Source organism: Ceratotherium simum, chromosome X (assembly GCF_057802395.1).
Source record: "Ceratotherium simum simum isolate JZ-2026a chromosome X, ASM5780239v1, whole genome shotgun sequence".
NCBI lineage: Eukaryota > Metazoa > Chordata > Mammalia > Perissodactyla > Rhinocerotidae > Ceratotherium > Ceratotherium simum.
Window position 1 is genome coordinate 7,923,567 of NC_141940.1, and position 19,779 is coordinate 7,943,345.

At 36.2% G+C, this 19,779-nt stretch overlaps 1 protein-coding gene across 30 annotated transcripts in view; it reads left to right on the forward strand.

The window, feature by feature from the left end:
- The window catches only part of LOC147911734 (uncharacterized), a 101,382-nt gene that overhangs the window by 18,423 nt on the left and 63,180 nt on the right, over nucleotides 1-19,779 (forward strand). For 23 of the 30 annotated variants that reach the window (XR_015550517.1, XR_015550511.1, XR_015550512.1 and 20 more), the window contains 2 exons: nucleotides 3,567-3,899; nucleotides 6,790-6,988. The exons of 3 other annotated variants lie outside the window; for them this stretch is intronic. The gene's annotated coding sequence lies outside the window, so the exon portion shown is untranslated. The remainder of the gene's footprint in view (nucleotides 1-3,566; nucleotides 3,900-6,789; nucleotides 6,989-19,779) is intronic. 4 more of the 30 variants (XR_015550515.1, XR_015550526.1, XR_015550518.1 and 1 more) reach the window with 3 other exon arrangements.

Here is a 19,779-nt window from a genome sequence, read left to right on the forward strand (position 1 = left end):
GCCGTAGTAGTTAAGTTCGTGTGCTCCACTTCGGCAGCCCGGGGTTTGCAGGTTCAGGTCCCAGGCGTGGACCTACACATCACTTATCAAGCCATGCTGTGGCAGGTGTTGCACATATAAAGTAGAGGAAGATGGGCACAGATGTTAGCCCAGGACCAATATTCCTCAGCAAAAAGAGGAAGATTGGCAATAGATGTTAGCTGAGGGCTGATCTTCCTCACACACACACACAAAAACCAAAAACCACAGACAAACATACAAAACCAAGAATATAAAAATCAATAGCTACCCTGTAAAACAGAAATATGCAATTACAAAATAAATTAGCCACTCAGAATAGCAACAAAATATACAAACTACTGAGGAATAAAACTAAGGGAAAATATGAAAATTTTAGAAAAGAAAATATTTTGAAGAGAAATATGATTATATGAAGATAAAACCATAAAACATTTGATGTTACTAGATGAGAATTTGTTAGATTGAATAGATGTCAGTTAACAAATTGATGTCCATGTGGATTGTTTCCAAATTAATTTAAAGATTAAATGTACTTCTGAATAGTATCAGAGTGATGTATATGAACATATGAAAAATAAATCAAGCTCAAGAGCAAGTCAGTAATTCTTTAGTATGGTAAACGAGGTCCTTGTGGATTTGGCCCTATGTAACTTAATTCACTTCCCTTCCTCTGACTTATTCTTTCCTCAGGCACAATGATGTTCATTACAAAATAATAAAATACAATTTCTCCAAAGCTGTGTAGTGACTAGTATAAATCAGGAACATAATAAACTTAAGTTTTGTGGACAGCTAGTTCTATGGTAAGCACATTGTACGCATTATCTCATTTGATGTATACAGTAATCCTATAAAGGATAATATTGTCTTTAGTTTTGAGATTAGGAAATAGATTTAGAAAGATGTCTAAATCCACACTACTAGTGAGCAGAGAAGCTAGAATTTAAACTCATTCATGTCTGATTTCAAAGTTTTAAGTATTAACCACTATTTTATATTTCTTTTCTAAGTAGCAGAAAAATAAATATGGCTTTCAATATTCATATGTTTCAGAAAATCATGGTACAGCCATATGATTGAATGTTATACAACCTTTAAAATAATCTTTATAAAAACATTTATGTTGTATGAAAATGCTTATAATGTCGAGTAATTGAAATAAGAGGAAGAACTCTATATTATAGGAAGCTATTGCTACATATATCTAGAAGTAAATGTACCAAAAGTCAACAAATCTTCCCCAGTGTTCACTATGACCATGCATTCATTTAAAAAATGATAATATTCACTATTAACATGAATTAAAGAAAAAAAAGACATATCCCCAAATAGGCAATTTTATTTTATTTTATTTTTTTGGCACTTTATATATATATATATTTTTAATTTTTGTTTATTGTGGTAACATTGGTTTGTAACATTGTGTAAATTTCAGGTGTACATCATTATACTTCTATTTCTGCATGGATTACATCATGTTCTCATATTCACCACCCAAATCCTAATTACAATCCATCACCACACACTTGTGCCTGATTATCCCTTTCGCCCTCCTCCCTCCCCCTTCCCTTCTGGTAACCACCAATCCAATCTCTGTCTCTATGTGTTTATTTGTTGTTGTTATTATCTACTACTTAATGAGTGAGATCATACGGTATTTCACCTTCTCCCTCTGACTTATTTCACTTTGTGTAATACCCTCAACGTCCATCCATGTTGTCACAAATGGCTGGGTTTCATCGTTTCTTATGGCTGAGTAGTATTCCATTGTGTATATCTACCACATCTTCTTTATCCATTCATCCCTTGATGGGCACTTAGGTTGCTTCCAAGTCTTGGCTATCGTGAATAACGCTGCAATGAACACAGGGGTGCACGTATCTTTATGCATTGGTGTTTTCAAGTTCTTTGGATAAATAGCCAGCAGTGGAATAGCTGGATCATATGGTAGTTCTATCCTTAATTTTTTGAGGAATCTACATACCGCCTTCCATAGTGGTTGCACCAGTTTGCACTCCCACCAGCAGTGTATGAGAGTTCCCTTATATAAGAAAAATCTGTCCAACCTAAAGTAGGATTTTGTAAATACAGGATGCCAGAATTTTTCACTTCTATCCATGAAGTGCTAATTGATATAGGAATTGCCCTTCCACCATAACAACTAGAAAACCAGACAAAAATATGGGAACCAATGATTTTAAGACATTGCACAACAGGTAGTGCAGGATTGTGATCTCTGAGAAAGAGAAATCAAACAAGATGAGCCCCGTAATTGACCCAGCCTATTTCCTAAAGTTATGCTCAAGGTCACAGTGCAGAAGAGGGAAACCAAGCAGAGTCCTGTGGCTTTGCTGAGTTGAAGAGACAGAAATCAAAGTGTGAGGAATCCAAGGTGGCTAGGATTTGTAAGTACAGTAGTAGAGAGGAAGGAGCTGCAAAGCTAGAAACCTCCAGAGATCTGCAGATGAGACCCCTGGAGTTTATGATTAAGTACTAAACTGTACATGTATTGGGTGAAAATTCACAAGGCTAGAGAAAGTAACACCAGAAAAGAATAGGCCAAATAATTGACATATAGTGCGGTTATTCCCATTACAGTAACTGCCCATCAGATTGCAGTGGCTCCGATTCTACCTGCTTGGAATTTGGCCTTGGATAAAACATTTCTCCTCTCTGTTCCTCAGTTTTTGTTTTTTTTTTTTTAATTTATAAAGTGAGAATGAAAATAATTGTCTCTCTCTCAAAAGATTGGTAAAGTGTATTGAACATTATTTTTGTAATGGGTTCTTCAGTTGGATGTAAACTCCACGAAGGCCAGGGCTTTATTTTGTTCACCTCCATATTCACTGTGCCTAGAACTGGGCCTAGCACATAGCAGGTGATCAGTAAATGTTTATTCAATTAATTAATAAACTAGAACATTAAAGTAAAACATTTTAAATAATGTCTCACATTGGACTCAATGAATGTTCTATAACTAGAAAAGGCAAATAACATCAAGTGTTTCTTCAATTAAATTGAATGGAAACAGCCTCTGCATTAGAACCGGTGAGTTTTACAGTTTGGGGCCATCTTAGTACCTCAAGGTGAAGATGATTATATTGTGGGGACTAAAAAAATAATATATATAATAATAAAATATATAACATGTGTGGTTTTATATATATATATATATATATATGTATGTATGCAGATATATAATAAATGAAAGCAGTTTTGCCTTGTCATCTTCTGCTTCATGGACCAGAATTATTTGTAAAGTCTTGGGGAGGCCACATCAGAGAGAAAAGAAAACAAGGTTGTGGTTAATCAAGGACAGATTTCTTCAGAAGTGCTTCTCTATAAGCATTTTCAAGTGTAAAATATACGGAGTAACTGTATGCATTTTTTGTATTTTAGTAAATGTACTATAAAATTCTGTAAATAGAACTTTTACTATTTTTAGACTTCACGTATTTTTTTCTATCAGGGTAATGTATTTAGTTATCACCAAAGCTGATCATGATTTCCATCAATCATATCTATTCATTCTGTCTCTGTCACAGTGCAGGATGGGAGTACAGGAGGAGAGTCTACACAGCATGCAGAAGTTGCCACCGACAGCAAGATTGAGCAGTAGTGACTGATGGGTCACTCCTGCTATCTCTTAATAATCAAGCAATGCTAATTGTCTTCGGGCTAAAGCCTCACAGTTTTAGTTTTGTAAATACAGAAATCAACTAGATCAAAATTAATGAGATTTTGCTGTATTTACAATCAATACCAGTTGTAACAGCTGAATCAATCAAAGTCTTGTCAGCCTTCAAGATGAACACAATACACAACGTGTCTTATCTTCCAATTAGAATCTGTGATGTGAAAGCCATCAGTAAGAATAGGTATGCAGTATCTAGCTCTAGACATGTTACATTTTCACTTCCCTTTCTCTTTGAGGCCTGGCTTTGCTCCTCCCTGCTCCTGTAAAAGCTCGGTTCTCCCTTCCTGGAGGAGAGAGCCAGGCAATATTCACCAGCTACCATCTTGGCCCCAGCTCTCCAGCATTCAGAATCAGACACAGGAGTATTCACATGGACAAACGATAACAAAACAAACAAAAATCTTGCATTATACTTACACACAGTTATACATAAAAAAAATACCTAGTTAATCTCTTCATCACTGATATTGGCATTTTCATTTGATAAATGAACCAAATAGATCAATGAAGTACTAAATTTAGTTTGTCATAGTGTAAAATCATTATATAGACAAAGTTTTGTTATGATGGTATTTCCTAAGATGGAAGTCTACTGATATAGACAGAATCATATTTAAGGAATCAGCTATTCTCTTTGGACGTAATGGACAGAATAAAATTTTGATATTAACGTATGTATGAATTAAAAATATATTTTATCAAAATAATCCAATAAGGGGGCATACATGAAGCAAGATTGGTCCTGAAGCCGCAAGAATGGTTTATGGGGGTTTATTAAACTAGTTTCACTCTTGTATATGTTTGATAATTTCCATAACAAAGTATTTAAAAATAAAACATTGGTCATGTGGGATACAAAGGTAGACAAATGTTTATGAAGAAATGAGAGCATGTATTAAGTACATAATTTTAGATTTAGGTGAAATACAAAGTATAGCAGGTTACAATTCTAGTTAATAATCATGCGTTTGAAGTAAGCTTGGACTTATCTTGCTTGTCCAGAAGTGATCATGCTTTTTTTTTTGGGGTGGGGGGGAGATTGATCCTGAGCGAACATCTGTGCCAATCTTCCTCTATTTTGTGTGTGAGACATCTCCACAGCATGGTTTGATGAGTGGTGTGTAGGTCTGCGCCCAGGATCTGAACCCATGAACCCCAGGCCACTGAAATGGAGTGCGTGAACTTTACTACACCACTGGGCTGGCCCCTAGAAGTGATCATTCTTTATATTTTCAGAACAATACTTGAATTTTATCTTAAAAGGTTTAAAGTAAGGGTAGTATTTTCATATACTATGACAATTTTTTTAAAGAATGGCTTTAATGTTTTATCAAAGTAATACATACATGTTTTAAATTATCAAGTAGTACTAGAATATTTATAACAAAAATTATTAGTTTTCTATCTCACCACTTCCCAGTCTACAATCCCACACACCAGACCCAAGTACCTTTGACTAATTTTGCTATTTTATTTAGCATTCACCTCACTGTAGTTGTAAACGATATACGTGTGCATTTTCTACTGCCTTACTATCATGAAAGACGAACTTTAGCTCCCTTGATGCCCCTCACCCTCATTTATCATTTACATCCTTGCCATTCTCCCAAGATAGTTAAAAGCAAATTTCTAATTAAATTGTTTTTGGATTGCTTATTTCCCATTCCTGCTGTTTCTAAGTGGATGGGAGCCCCATTAGGGTTACACTTGGTATTTGTTTCCTGCAAGTTTACTCCACACCAAGAGAGTTAAGTGACTTATTTGACAGATAAATTCAGAAAAATAAAGGAGCATGTTCTCAGAGCTTCCTCTCATCCTCTTCAGAATGAGCTGTCCACAAGAAGCAGTGTTTCCCAGCGCTCCTTCAGGAGGACAGTTTGCTCTTCTGTGGAGAGAGATCTTCCCTTATCCAATGTTGCCATGAGTGGGTGGGCAAGCCTGCCTGGGATTAAGTTAGAAGGTCCATTTTGCTCTTACACGAAGCTATATCCTCCAGTTTTATAAGTAATAATAGTGATATTCTGGCTTCCAATCTGCTGCTTTTTACTTCTCAATTTGTTCAAATTCCAGGTAGGAAAAAGAAGGGGCTATTTATTGGACCCCCTCAGAGACACCATCAATATTTATTTAATTATTATCATTCCATAAAATGTATTCACTGCAGAACCAGGTAGTGTACTATGACTATATTTCTTCATTTACACATCCATTCACCTCAAATTTGTTCAGGTATTTATCCCATCAGTTTTGCAATAGTATCCTGATTAGTTTAAGACAATCAGCAGATGGTGTTCCCCTGTCTGCTAATATTGGCCCAGAAATGGGCATGTGACATTAATTATCCTATCAAACTGAAGGAAAGGACTCAGCATATTGGTGGAGAGAGTTCTCACTCTCCTGACTGTGAGCTACAAAAGTTGTAGTCTTCATTGCTACTGACAACTATTTTGTGAACATTAAGGAAAGCAGACTTAGGGAGATAAAGAGGAAGAAGGAAGGGGTGGATAAAACTGGGGTCCTTAATAACCTCAACTGAGCTTCTGATTATGTTATTACTGGAACCTACCGTACTTCTATCTTTTATTTAGTAAGATAATTAATTTGCTTATTATTTATGCAGGTTTGAGTGAGAATTTCCTTTATTTTTTTCTCCAGTCCAAAGCGTCCTGACTGCAAGAGGAAGCTTTTGCTGTTTTCACTTTATCACTAGTATCCTGAAATTTCTTGATGATGTCTCATAGTTTCAGTCATTTTCCTTCTATTTGGTGGCCCCTTTTGATCTAGGAACTCATATCCTTCAGTTGTAGGAGATACATTATTGTATTGTTGATAATTGCCTTTTTTTTTTTTCTGTTTTCTCATTCTGGACTGTCAACATAAACAGAGAAACAGAATCAAAAGAACTTTCTACAGTAAGAATTCTTAAGTGACTCCTAGAAGATTCATGGATTAACTGCAGATGGATTTTTATCCCCTTGAAATCCTATCCAAAATACTGTATTTATGTATATATTCTTCATTTTTCCTGAAAGAGGATCTAAAGCTACTTTTTATTCTTTTATTGTCCCCAGAAGATCCAGTCCTCGAGTGTGACAGGGCCATTAGCTTGCAAGAGAGCGCATCTGTGAACTGCTGACTGGTTCAAGATGAGGAGGAGTGAGCAAAAGATGCGGAGAGGGTAACAGTTCCTGATAGTAGCTCCATACACTCTATATAACATGAATGGCTGTTGGATTTGCTTCATTCAAAAAAGATAAAGGAAGTTAAAAGGTTAATCAGCTATTTGATTTGAAAGACCAAAGCAAAATATCTGTTCTGTTAGTCCAGTGAATAGACAGCTTTGTGGCTATCAGTGGAATATTGTTCACAAAATGAATAATATCTGAGATCTTACTTTAAAGAAAAAAATGAAAAAATCCTTAATAACGGAATTAAATTCGCTTTGTATGCCAAAGTCTCATCTAAGGTTTTATTATACTGTGAGATGTGTCTTACGATAAATAATATTCTATGCATGGCTATGTATTTACTTGAGATTTTAATGAAAAAAAAAGAAAATGAGACTGTTTTAATGGAAAATATTTGCAATTACTTTCCAAAATAGCTTCTTAAATTGCTCAGTTTCGAGAATATTTTTGGCAAAGCAATGTATTATAGTAAGTACCATAATAGTTCCAAAAAAATCCTTAAAATCTTTCACTTTTTTACCCTTTTAAATTGCTATTAAGTTAATGTTGGCATCATTTCAAACAAGCCATCTTTAAATAGTTTGCTTTATATATTTTTTCCTATAAACTTGTTTCATCAAAATGCCAGGCTAGTGGGCCTGCAGCTGGTTTCATATTGGAACTGCTGGAACAAGAGCTTTCTAGGCTTTCCCAGAACCACAGAATTATAATTTTCTTAGGAAGAAGAAATTGCTCCATCAATTATCCTCTTTCCTGTATCTTCAATCTCTCCTCCCCTAACCTGGCACCCTTTCCTCAGCTTGGAAACATGCTCAGATCTCCACCATTTGAAGAAAATCCTTCTAAACTTCACTTCCTCCTCCAGCCACTGCATATTGCTTTCTTTGACTCATAGCCAAATTGTTTGAAACGTATTCTTCTGAATGTCGGTCGTAAATAAGTGGGGAGAGGAAGGTGGTAGAAGACACAGGATTACAACCTGGACTGAAGCTTTAAGACCTAAGAGCAGGAGCAGGTGAGAGGGTATAATAAGTCTGTATTAGGCATTAATCATTGTTAAAAGAATGCAGCTCTCAGGTTAAAATTCCTACTTTGTCATTTGATGGCTTGTGACACTTGAGAAGTGATTTAAACTAAATGAGCCTCCATTTCCTTGTGTGAAAATGAGGTAATAATAGTACCTACCACATGATGCTAGAATCAGGATTGAGTTTGATAGTCTAAGAGCTTAATAAATGTTAGGTGCAATTACTACTATTATCAGAGGCTGATACCATTAACATGAGGCTAAGTAAAACCTGAAGGACAACATTCCAGGGAAAAACAGGTGTTGAGGGCCAGTTAATTCAAATAAATGAGGAAAAGAAGCCAATAGGAAACAATGGGGTAGCAACTAGAGACTATAAGATAGAAAAAACTGTATTTGGTTGACAGAGAGGTGCAAGAAGCTGAAGATATGCCTGGGACATAGAGACAGGATGAAGGAGTACATGTAGAACAGCTGCATACAGCACCACCATCTACAATCTCCTCCGGTAATGGGATCAGTTCAGGGATTAACCGATGACGTTTTTTTTTTTGTTTGACAGTATTCTGAATGTGAAAGGTAGATTCCCATGACCCCGCCTTCAAGCTCTATACTTAATAATGTACTTATTAAAGCACTACGTAATGAAATGGCCATGGTGTTCTCCTGTGTCAAGCATCACTTATATGATGCTCTCCAGTTTCTCATTCTAACGACCAGGAAAGATAGAGTGAAGGATGCAGCAGCATATAGGTCACAAGAAGTAGTGCTGATTGGTCATGAAGAATAGTAACAGTGAAAGAAGGAGTAGAGAAAAGTAATTGTTAAGCACTGGATGGAGAAGAACAGCAAGTTGTTACTTATCGTACAGTAAATAGATTTCTCAGTGCTTTTCTTTCCAGTAGCAGGTATAGAAATTTAGGTAACATTTGCTGTAATCTGTTTGCCTCTGCATTTCTGTGTGATTGATGTAGGGTTTGGAGGGTTTAAAAGCACTGCAAAAAATCGGGTGAATAATATCTTGTCCTTTGATGACTCAATATTGTAAAGATTCTGAATTGGCTTGATTGTGGTTATTTCACAATGTAGTGTATACTAAATTGTCAAGTTGTACACTTTAAATATATACAATTTTTAAAAAAGAAATTTATGCCCCAGGGCATTGTTGAAAACAATGGAGCACTCTTGGCCTTTAATCAGTGGAGTTTAACTGCTAAGTGTGTTTAGGGAAAGACTGAATGAGGGCCCTAACTGTACCACTGTCATCACAGAGTTACTGTGGGCATAACCAAAGCTGTACTACACAGAGAAACAACAACAGAGGCTTAACACTGTGTGTGTGTGGGAGGAGAGGAAGGAATAGACCTCTCTAAAATAATACAGCCCATCACTAAACAAATAAATAAGCCCCAGAGTGGGAAACCAGTACCTAGAATTGCAACAACGAATTATCCAAAATCTGCAGTTTCCAACAAAATTTACAAGTCATGAAAGATATAGTCAAGTATGATCCAGACATTGGAAAAAAAGAAGGCAACAAAAACTGCAAGAGTTACCAGATGTCAGATTAAACAGAAAAAACTTTCAGTGCAGTCATTATAAATATGCTCACAGAACTAAAGATAAACATGATTAAAGAAGTAAAGAAAGGTATGAGGAGATGTCAAATCAAATAAAGAAATAAATAAAGAGATAGAAATTTTAAAATAGAACCAATGAAAATTTTGGAGTTGAAAAGTATAATAACTGAAACAAAAATGCACTGGGGGGGTCTCAGCAGTAGACTTGAACTGACAGAAGAAAGAATTATCAAACATGTAGATAGATAAGAGAGATTATGCAAGCCAAAGAATAGGGAGAAAAAAGGATGAAGAAAAATGAACAGACCCTAAGAGAAATGTGGGACATCATTAAACATACCAACATATACATAATGGGAGTACCAGAAGGAGAGAAGAGAGAGAAAGGAGAAGAAATAGTATTAGAAGAATTGTGGCTGAACATGTCCCAAATATACTGAAAAACAATAATGTACACAGGAAGCTTAATAAACTCTAAGTAGTATAAATAGAAGGAGACTCAGAAACAGACGTATCAATAAAAATACTGAAAGTCAAAGTCAAGGAGAAAATCTTGAAAGCCACAGGAGATAAATGTGGGATGCCGCCACAGCATGGCCTGACAAGCGGTACCTCAGTGCGCGCCCAGGATCCGAACCCGGGCCGCCAGCAGCAGAGCGCATGCACTTAACTGCTACCCCATGGGGCTGGCCCTGCCTAGTTAACTTTTAATTCTCATTCTTTTGCCCATGTTTTTGATTTTTTTACAAACCCCAAACCCCATAACAAAGGAAGTGTCAGCATTCTTTCCACTGGACTACTTTTATTTCCTGAATATGTCATTCTCTCTTAACTCTAGGTCATTTTATAAATTTCTTCTACCTCTTGAAGTATTTATCCCCACTCTGGCAAACCTCTAACTTCTAGCCATCCTACTTCTGAAAAGCCTCAACTGTAACTCCAGGCTGGGTTAGGTGATCTGTCTTTTTGCTCCCATAACACTCTATGTTTATCATATTAGCACTTACCACATTGTACTGTGATTGCTTCTTAGCCTGCTTTCTCCTTTAGATGGTGAGTGCCCTGAATATAACAGTAACATCTATTTTATTCAAGAATTCTACGCCTCATTCACCCTGGTATCCCCAAGATCTAGTAAATAGCTGTCTATGTATTTGTGTCCTCACCACACTGAGCTCCTCTGTATCTGACTGCACTAGTGAGCATTAACTAAATAGTACCTAGATAGAGAATGGATGGATGGACAGATCAATAGATGGATGGAAAGATTAACCTAAAGTAAATAGGTTCTAGGCTGGGCATTTAACATAGAAATGGTAGAATGATGATCCAGGGAAGAGTGCTGATCCAGGAACTCAATCCTTTGGATATGTTCCAGGTACAAATTCAATATAAGTGTAGGATGCCTAGCAAATATAAACAACCAACAAGTCCATGAGCCAGGGCTCCAGTCCTAGGTGTTAGACATACTTTACACTGTCATCCTCCACAAGCCTTTGCATAATATTTGTCTACTGTATGAAATTCCATTGGAAATCTTTTAATCCTAGCAAAAGCTTATACATGCCTTCAAGGAGAGACACTTTTGATGTTTCCTTTATTTCCTCTGATTTCTTTCAAATGGACTACTCCTTCCCTTGCCCTCCTATAATATTGTGTCTTGCTGGATTGGAACGCTTAGCACATTCTGACTGGTAGAGCCTGAGCATGCAGAGGAAAAACAGTCACAGCCCCAAGCACAAAGTCAAGAGACGACTTGACTACAGAAACCTGACTACATACAAGTCATAATGTGCCTATGTGTTTGCCTTCTCACTAGGCTATAAGCTATTTGAGGATAGGACCACTTTGGTTCATCTTTGTATCCTCAGTACCTATCTAGCTCAGAACCTAGCACAAGAGTGTTGCTTAGCCAACATGGATATAACTCGTAAACTTACCTGTTATATTTGGTTTCTTATTCTCAGGTGAGTCAAGAAGCATGTGGAAATGGATATATGATAGTCAGCTCTTAAGCATATATTTTTTCAATATATATACCAAGGACTCAAGTGCTAGGGATACAGTGATGAACAAAATAGACAAAGTAACTGTCCTCATGAAGCTGACATTCTAAAAGGGGGAGACAGACAATAAACAGGTAAACAAATCATACAATCCAGATATTAATAGGCACTGTGAAGTAAAATAAGTAGGACAAAGAGATAGTGACTGAGGGTTGGGAATAAGGGTGAAATGGTGACTATAATATGTGGTAGTCAGGGAACACCTCTCTGCGGAGGTGATATCTGAGAAGAGACTTGAAGAAATAAAGAGTAAGTCATGAAAATTCATGGTGAAGGCACAGTCCCGGCAGAAGGAAGTGAAAGTTCCCCTAAGGTAGTAACATACTTTGTGTGTTTTGAGAGCAGTTAGAAGGATGGCATGACTGGAATAGAGGAACAGGGGAAAAGGGGTAAGAGAAGGGGCCAAGAGGGACAAAGGCCAGATCATGCAAGGTCTTGTAGGCCATGGTTAAGAGTTTGGATTTTATTTTAAGGGATTTTATTTTATTTATTTAATGGAAAGCCGTTGTTGAGTTTTCAGCATGGGAGTGATAATCTTATTTATGTTTTAGAAATTTCACTCCAGTTTCTGTGAGAAGATGAACTCTAGGGGTTCAAGAGTGCAAGCAGGGTACCAGTTAAGATATTTTTTACAATTATCTAGAAACATGATGTTGGTGGCTTGGACTATGGTGGTAGACATAGACATGTTGGAAAGGGGTCAGATTTGGAGTGGTTTGAAATAGAGGCAACATTATGTGCTGTTGAATTTGATGCAAGGTAGGAGAGAAAGAGAGGAGTAAAGGATGATGCCAAATTTGGGGAGCCTGAGAAAAGGAGGTCCTGTTTACTGGGGGAGAATCATGTTTGAGAAGAATCAAGAGTTTGCTTATAGACAACCTTATTTTGAGATATTTCTTAGATATCCAAATGAAAATGTCAGGTAATTGATTAGATACCTGAATTAGAAGTTTGGGGGAAAGGTTGGAGCTGAAGATATATATTGGGAGTCAAGAATATATATGACATCAGGACTGGATGAGATCACTTAGGGAGTAAATGCAGAGAAGACAAGAAGGGGTTCAAGGACTGATGTCCAAGGGCTTTCATGGATTCAGTGTGAGGGAGAAGAGGATGATCCATCAAAAGAAAATGAAAAAAATTTAAGTTATCAAATACAGTACATCAGATATTATAAATGATAATAACACATAATGTACTTTATGCAAAATGACAAGAAATTATTTATTCATTCAACAAATATTTATCATGTGTCTACTATGTGCTTATCATGTGCCAGGCACTGTTTTAGATGCTAGGGATGTAGCAGTGAGGAAAGAAACAACAGCTTCAATTTTCTGCATTTATGGAATTTTCATTCCAGTGGGGGAAGGAGACAATAACCAAGATAAACAAGCAAACTATAGTATATTAGGGAGGAAGGTTTTATTGGAAGTGAAACTAAGATAAGAGCGGAGAACTGAGGCAAGAAAATGAAGGAACTTGTAGTCCATGCTAATGCATTTGGATTTTCTTACAAGCATGTTTAAGGCAGCAAAGTGTTGTGTTTTAGACAGAATACTCTGAGTAGCCCTTGGAGGTCAGATGGAAATAGGAGGAATTTACACCCAGGGGAACAGTTAGGAGGCTGCTACAATAGCACTGTTGAGACATAATGTAGCAGTGGATATGGAGAGAAGGGGTCGGATTTGAAAGACATGTCTATTTTATGACCACTTTGTGATTTCAGTTCAAGCTCATGTTAGATTAAAAAAAAAGTCAATACATGGAATTTAAAAATAGCACACTCAAAAATAAGATAAAAATATCTGTGGACCAGAAACATTACAAACACATGTAGTGTGAAGTAGTCCTGAAATCTTGGCCCTGCTGAACTACGGGTCCTCCTATTAAGCTGGGAGTTAAGTGCCTACAGGGTAACAGGAAGGAAAACATTGAATATGCTGCTGGAAATCTCAGTCAAGTTTACTGAATGAAATCAGCATCCCTGGCAGAATGAGCTTCCTGTGAAAGGAGGCTGAAAAAGGCTGTACCCACTGTTTAAGTTTTTCATTTTATATAAAGCTCATACACGTGATTGGAAGAGCCAAAGAAATCCTCAGGGTCTAAGAAAGGGGCCAAATATCCCATTGTTTTTATTGATAGTATCTGCCAATTCCCCATCATCTCTCTGAGACAGGAGAGCCATGACCCCTGGGTTGTCAGAGCCCAGGTGGAGGCAACCACAAAGCTGCTAGATAGGGATGGTTAAACACAGAGAGAGAGGGGTAAAGGAAAAGCTGCTGGAGATGCATCTGAAAACGAGAATTCCAAAGGACACGAGGAACACTCTAAGAAAGATTGCCAGCACACTTAATAGTCAAATAAATTCACTGCCAATAGGGTTAAAATAGTGGAAGAACCTCAAAATTATCTTAAAATAAGTATTATTCGAGTATCCAAATAGACAAAGGAAGGGACAACAGCCATTAAAAAAAAAAAAAAACAAGAAATCATAAACCAACAACAAAAATAAAAATGGAGTTAAACAAATTTAGCAAACTGTCATTTAAATTAAAAAATAATCAGCAGGACAAACTTAAGTCAAAAGGAGACAATTAAAAGGAGTACAATAACAGAAAAAAGAAATCTGCTGTGTGGTCTCAATAGCAGATTTGAGATGGTAGAATAAAGAATCAAGTTCATTGCTACCAGACCTGCCTTATGTAAAATATGAAATGACACTGAATAGTAACTTGAATCTATAGGAAAAAAGGAAGAGTAATGGAAATGATAAATATGTGGGTAAATATGTGGAATAATCTAAGATGACCCCAGGATTCTGTCATGAGGACAAACGAAAAGGGAATATGGAGGAGGAGCAAATTCGGGCAGATCAGAGAGATGTTCGTTCAGTTTGGGCACACTGAATTTGATGTTTGAGGTTCCTATAGGACATGCCAGCAGAGATGTTCAGTAAGTGATTAGAAATAGGGGCAACCAAAGAAGCCTCAAAAATACTGAATAGTGCCAGGAAATCCAGAGGCTAAAAAGGAAAAGGAACTTACTCTTGGAAAAATCATGGACAGTCCACACAGTATATGTTGCATGAAGTTGCAGAAATCACAGCCTGACTGGAAATGGTTTGGAATCTTCTGTCGGCAAAGTCAAACAGAAATCTATAAAGCAATGACTGGTTTAGATAGGAAGAAAATGTAGAGCACTTTTCCACTAAAATCCACATATTAATCTAATATCAGGACCAGGGGCATTCTGAAAGCAAGCCATTTTTGTAGATAAAAAAGGAAAGTGCTACTTTGCACTGGAGGCATTGATCATGAAGATGTTTTATAGACTAAAAATGTAAAAAGGTTCAGCAAAGGTTTAGATCAATTCACTGATGGAAGATGTAAAATAGCTGAATAAGGAGACTCAAACTTGATTCCTAACCTTATGAGGGCAGCTTGCATTTTATTCACAGACCAAATCTTTTTGCTGCTGTCAGAATAGTCAGATGGACAATTGAGCAGACCCAATCCTGCATGCTTTATACTTTATGACTTCCTGAAACTGGAAATTGGCTGCAAGTACTGAATACAGATGGAATCTGGCATTTATTCTAAACTCATAAGTCAAGCATAAATTATTAAAATAGATCTACAGAGGAAATGTGATCAGATTTTAGTGTGGTTAATCATCTGAGTTTGAGTAGATTTTTATGACATTCTATAGCTACCCATTTAATGAGTCTTAAATATTTTGAGTAGTTGAGTATTTTTGCACAGATATATACCAGTCAGAATTGTAGAGTTGGAAGAGACCTCAGAGATTATCTGGTCCAGTTTCCTACCAGGCCTGGGAAAGTTCCTGCCTCAGTTCTTCACTTGAGCATTCACCTCAGCTGGGAATCCTTCAGAGACAGAGAGAGAATGTTCCAGCAGCTGAGCACTGTGCTGGGTGCTTCACAGACACCATCTCATACAGTTTTCATGATACAACTCTAGCGGTTAGGCCATTTTACAGACAAGGAACCTAAGGTTCAAGCACTTTAAGTAACTTGTCTCAAGTCACAAGGTAAGGAATAGGACCCTGATGCAACACCTGCTCTTTATCTGACTTCAGATCTCACACTCTGTCCATTAGTAATAACATTCTAACTTGTCACTTCATAAGATGGCCCCTTCCACAATTCTAATTATTACCAAAAGCACCTTTCTTAGTTGTGTCTGAAAATCAACTCCTTTTATTTCCAAATCATTCTTCCACATGGAAGTGCATAAGGTTTGTAAAGACCATCATCATGTTATCTACAAGTCTTCTCCATGTTGAATGTCCCCAGTTACCTCTACAGTTCCTCACAGAGCAGTGCAGAGGCCTCTGACATTGTGATGGTCTCTGCATGCATGGTCTCTAATTTGTCGATGGCCAATTCCATGTAATAAAGTAGTGAGTTACCTAGCGTTGGTCCTCACAAAAGCAGCTTTGTTCATGAGCTCCATCTGCTGTGTAGGATTTAACATCACTCTTTAGGAACAAACTCTTCTAAAGAATGACAAGATAGAACTGGTAAGAGAAGCTTCACTTAAAATTTTACATGGATACATTTCAAAAGGGTTATGGTTATGGAAATGTCACTTTACTTTGTGACACAGTGCTAAGTCTTTTGGCTCAGAGCCAAAGTATTGTACACATATCCTATATCAGAGAGAATGGGTCCGCCAGGGATTTTAGAAGTGGCTTTTCAGGTTTCAGAAGTCCATCGGATTGTCACATTCTTAATAAAAAAGACCAGCATTCAAAGCACAGAGCAGAACCTCTTTGTCTTCCCTGTCACTGCACCACTAGTCTCTAATAGAATATTATGGCATATCCTGACAGAACTTGAACCATAAAAAATACAAATTGGACTTTTCTTGGCTAATTTGTCAGTGGAGGGGGCCTGTAGGAGAGAGAATAAAGACATGTAACAGTGGATACTTAAACCCAAACTCTAAGAAACACTGGTGATCTATACATAAAGAAAATTTAACAAAGTCAGAACATGTGAAACAACATATTAAATATGATAGGATTTCTTTTAATTTTAGTGTTATTTCAAGAAGAATTCATAAGTAAGTTAAGGTGATTTTTCCTGAAGGATGAAGCACAGAAAAATTTAACTCAATGTCACACATAGAAATACAGATTTGGCCCAAAGGCATAACAGTTTCCTTCACTGTCAAGTGTTACTAATCTTGAATGTCCAACATTTCAGTGGATTTTCTACAGGTCCTTTGTTAACTGGTACAAATTCTACAGGACTGGTCTTTCAGCAATATATTCAAATGTACTCTTGAAATAATAAAGATTCTCTCTCTGTGAGTGACTCTCTCCTTATCTATATAATAGATACATATACAATATATATCTATCTATATAATATCTTATCTAGATAATAGATACAATACATATACATACACAGTACATACACACACACACAAAACACTTGGCTATTTAAAAGACTCTTACACCCAATTCTCCCAATTATCATTACAAAACCCTTGCTTGCAAAACTTACGAAAAATACTTAGAAACACTTTTGATGGCTTTAATCTATGCTAAGTTAGAAAAATACTCAGCAGCCATTGCCTTCATATTACCTAAGGTGTTCCTGAAGAGACTAGAGGCTTGTTGATTACTTTGCATGGATTTTACAATGTCCAGAAAAGAATATTTTTATAGAAATGTGTAAGCTGATTCTAAACTTAATATGAAAATTTGAAGGACCTAAAATGGCCTAAACAACATTTCAAAGGGACGACCAAATTGGAGCACTATTCTGCCTGATTTCAAGAATTACTATCATGGGCCAGCCCCGTGGCTTAGCGGTTAAGTGCACACGCTCCACTACTGGCGTCCCGGGTTCGGATACAAGGTGTGCACCAACACACCGCTTCTCCGGCCATGCTGAGGCTGCGTCCCACATACAACAACTAGAAGGATGTGCAGCTATGACATACAACTATCTACTGGGGCTTTGGGGGAAAATTAAATAAATAAAATTATTAAAAAAAAAGAATTACTATCAAACTACAATCATCAAGATGATTTATTAATTGGTGTAAAGATGACTATAGTTAAAAATGAACAGAATAGAAAGTTTAGAAATAAACCCAGACACATATGTTCAGTTGATTTTCAACCAAGGTGCCAATGGGAAATGGTAGCCTTTTCAATAAATGATGCTAGAACAACTTGAGATCCATCTGAAAAAACATACTTGATCCTTACCTCACCATATACACAAAACTCAACTTGAAATGTATGATATACCTAAGCATAAAATCAAAAACTATTAAATTCTACATTAGAGTAGACAATATTTAGTATGAAACAAAAGCAAAATATTTATATCTAACAATGTAGTAATATACAGAATATATAACTAACACAATTCAATAATAAGCTGATGAGGAACCAGATAAAAATAGATAATTATTTAAACAGATACTTCATAAGAAGATATATGAATGGCCACTAAGCATATGAAAAGATGTTCATTTGTCATTAATAAAATGCATTAAAAACCATGATGGGATACCATGACACACCTACCAGAATGGCTAGAATTAAAAACACTAAAAATGCTAGATATTAGAGAAGATATAGAGTGACGAGAATTCTCAGACATTGTTGATGGGAGCACAAAATGGTATAATTACTTTTAAAAAGTCTGGCATTTTCTTAAAAGACTACTCATACTTTCCTGTGAATCAGCAACTTCACTCGTAAGCATTTATCCAAGAGATATGAAGCTTACTTATGTCCATACAGAGCCTTGTAAATGAATGCTCATGTAAGCTTTATTCATAATAGTTAATAAGTGGAAACAACTCAAGAAGCATCAATAGGTGAATAGAAAAACTACTTATGATGTATGTGAAAAATGGAATATAATAGTGGAAGAAAGAAACTACTGATACAACGACATGAATGAATCTCAAAAACGTTAGGCTAAATGCAGAAGCCAGTCACAGAATGTGACATACGGTATGACTCCATTTATACGAAATTCTAAAAGACAAAATTAATCTGTAGTCACAGAAATCAGATCACTGGTTGCCTGGGCCATGGGTCAGGAGATGGAATTGACCACAAAGGCTCAGGAGGGAACTTTTTAGGCTGATGGAAATGTTCTGTATCTTGATTGTGGTGGTGATTGTGCAGGTGTATTTGACAAATCTCATCATATTGTACACTTAAAATGTACAAAATGAGTGTACTGTATTTTATATAAATTACATCTCAAGGAAATTGATAAAGAAAAAAGCATATTAGTACAATACTGTCAATTTAGATCCTGAGATTTGAAACTGCTTTGTTTACAGGCAATTTAGGATAAAAATGATAGCACCTTCTAGTGCCTGAAAAGAAAAAAAAAAAAAAAAAAAGCCTTGTAAATGCTATTATTAAAGCTTTCCTTGTACATTCTATTTTCCAATTTGACATTCGCTCAATTTACCTAAATAAATATATATATATCAAATATATATATATAATATATATTTTTATCTGAATTTACCTGAATTTATATATATATATGTATGTTCAATTTACCTGAATATATATATATAAATTAAAATATATGTATTATATATATATATATAAAATATATATATATAAAATGTTCATTATATATATATAATATCGATGCTGGCATCAATGTTTTCAAGGAAATGTAAGTAAATTAGTTGGGGAAATTAATGTAGAATGTGAGAAATACACCAATTCTTGTCTGGAGGTTAATGAGAGGTGCTGCCAGCTAATAGTATCTACGTGATAATCCTACTTCTAGCTCTCTTAAAGCAGAAATTTCACTATTCCCAGTCAAAAGAGTGAGAAATGGTATTGATTTACTGCTACCAACTGATATGAACCAGAGGTGAGCCTCCAGGGATACAATTGAGATATGTGAATGCAGAGTTGCTAGAAGTTTGGTTAGAGTGGTTAAGCTCTCCTCTTTTTATTTGCTTCAAAATTATGCAACACTTCATAGCTTAGAATTCTTCAAAGTGTGTCTCCTCACAGACCTTTGCAACAGCCTTGGCAGGAATTCTAATTTTCCTACTTTATTCATAAGGAAACCAACATTCAGGTGAAGTTTCCAAGGTCTAACAGACACTGGCAGGTCCAGTACTAAAGGCCAGGGCTTCTGACTCCATTCAAGTGTTTTTCCTCTATA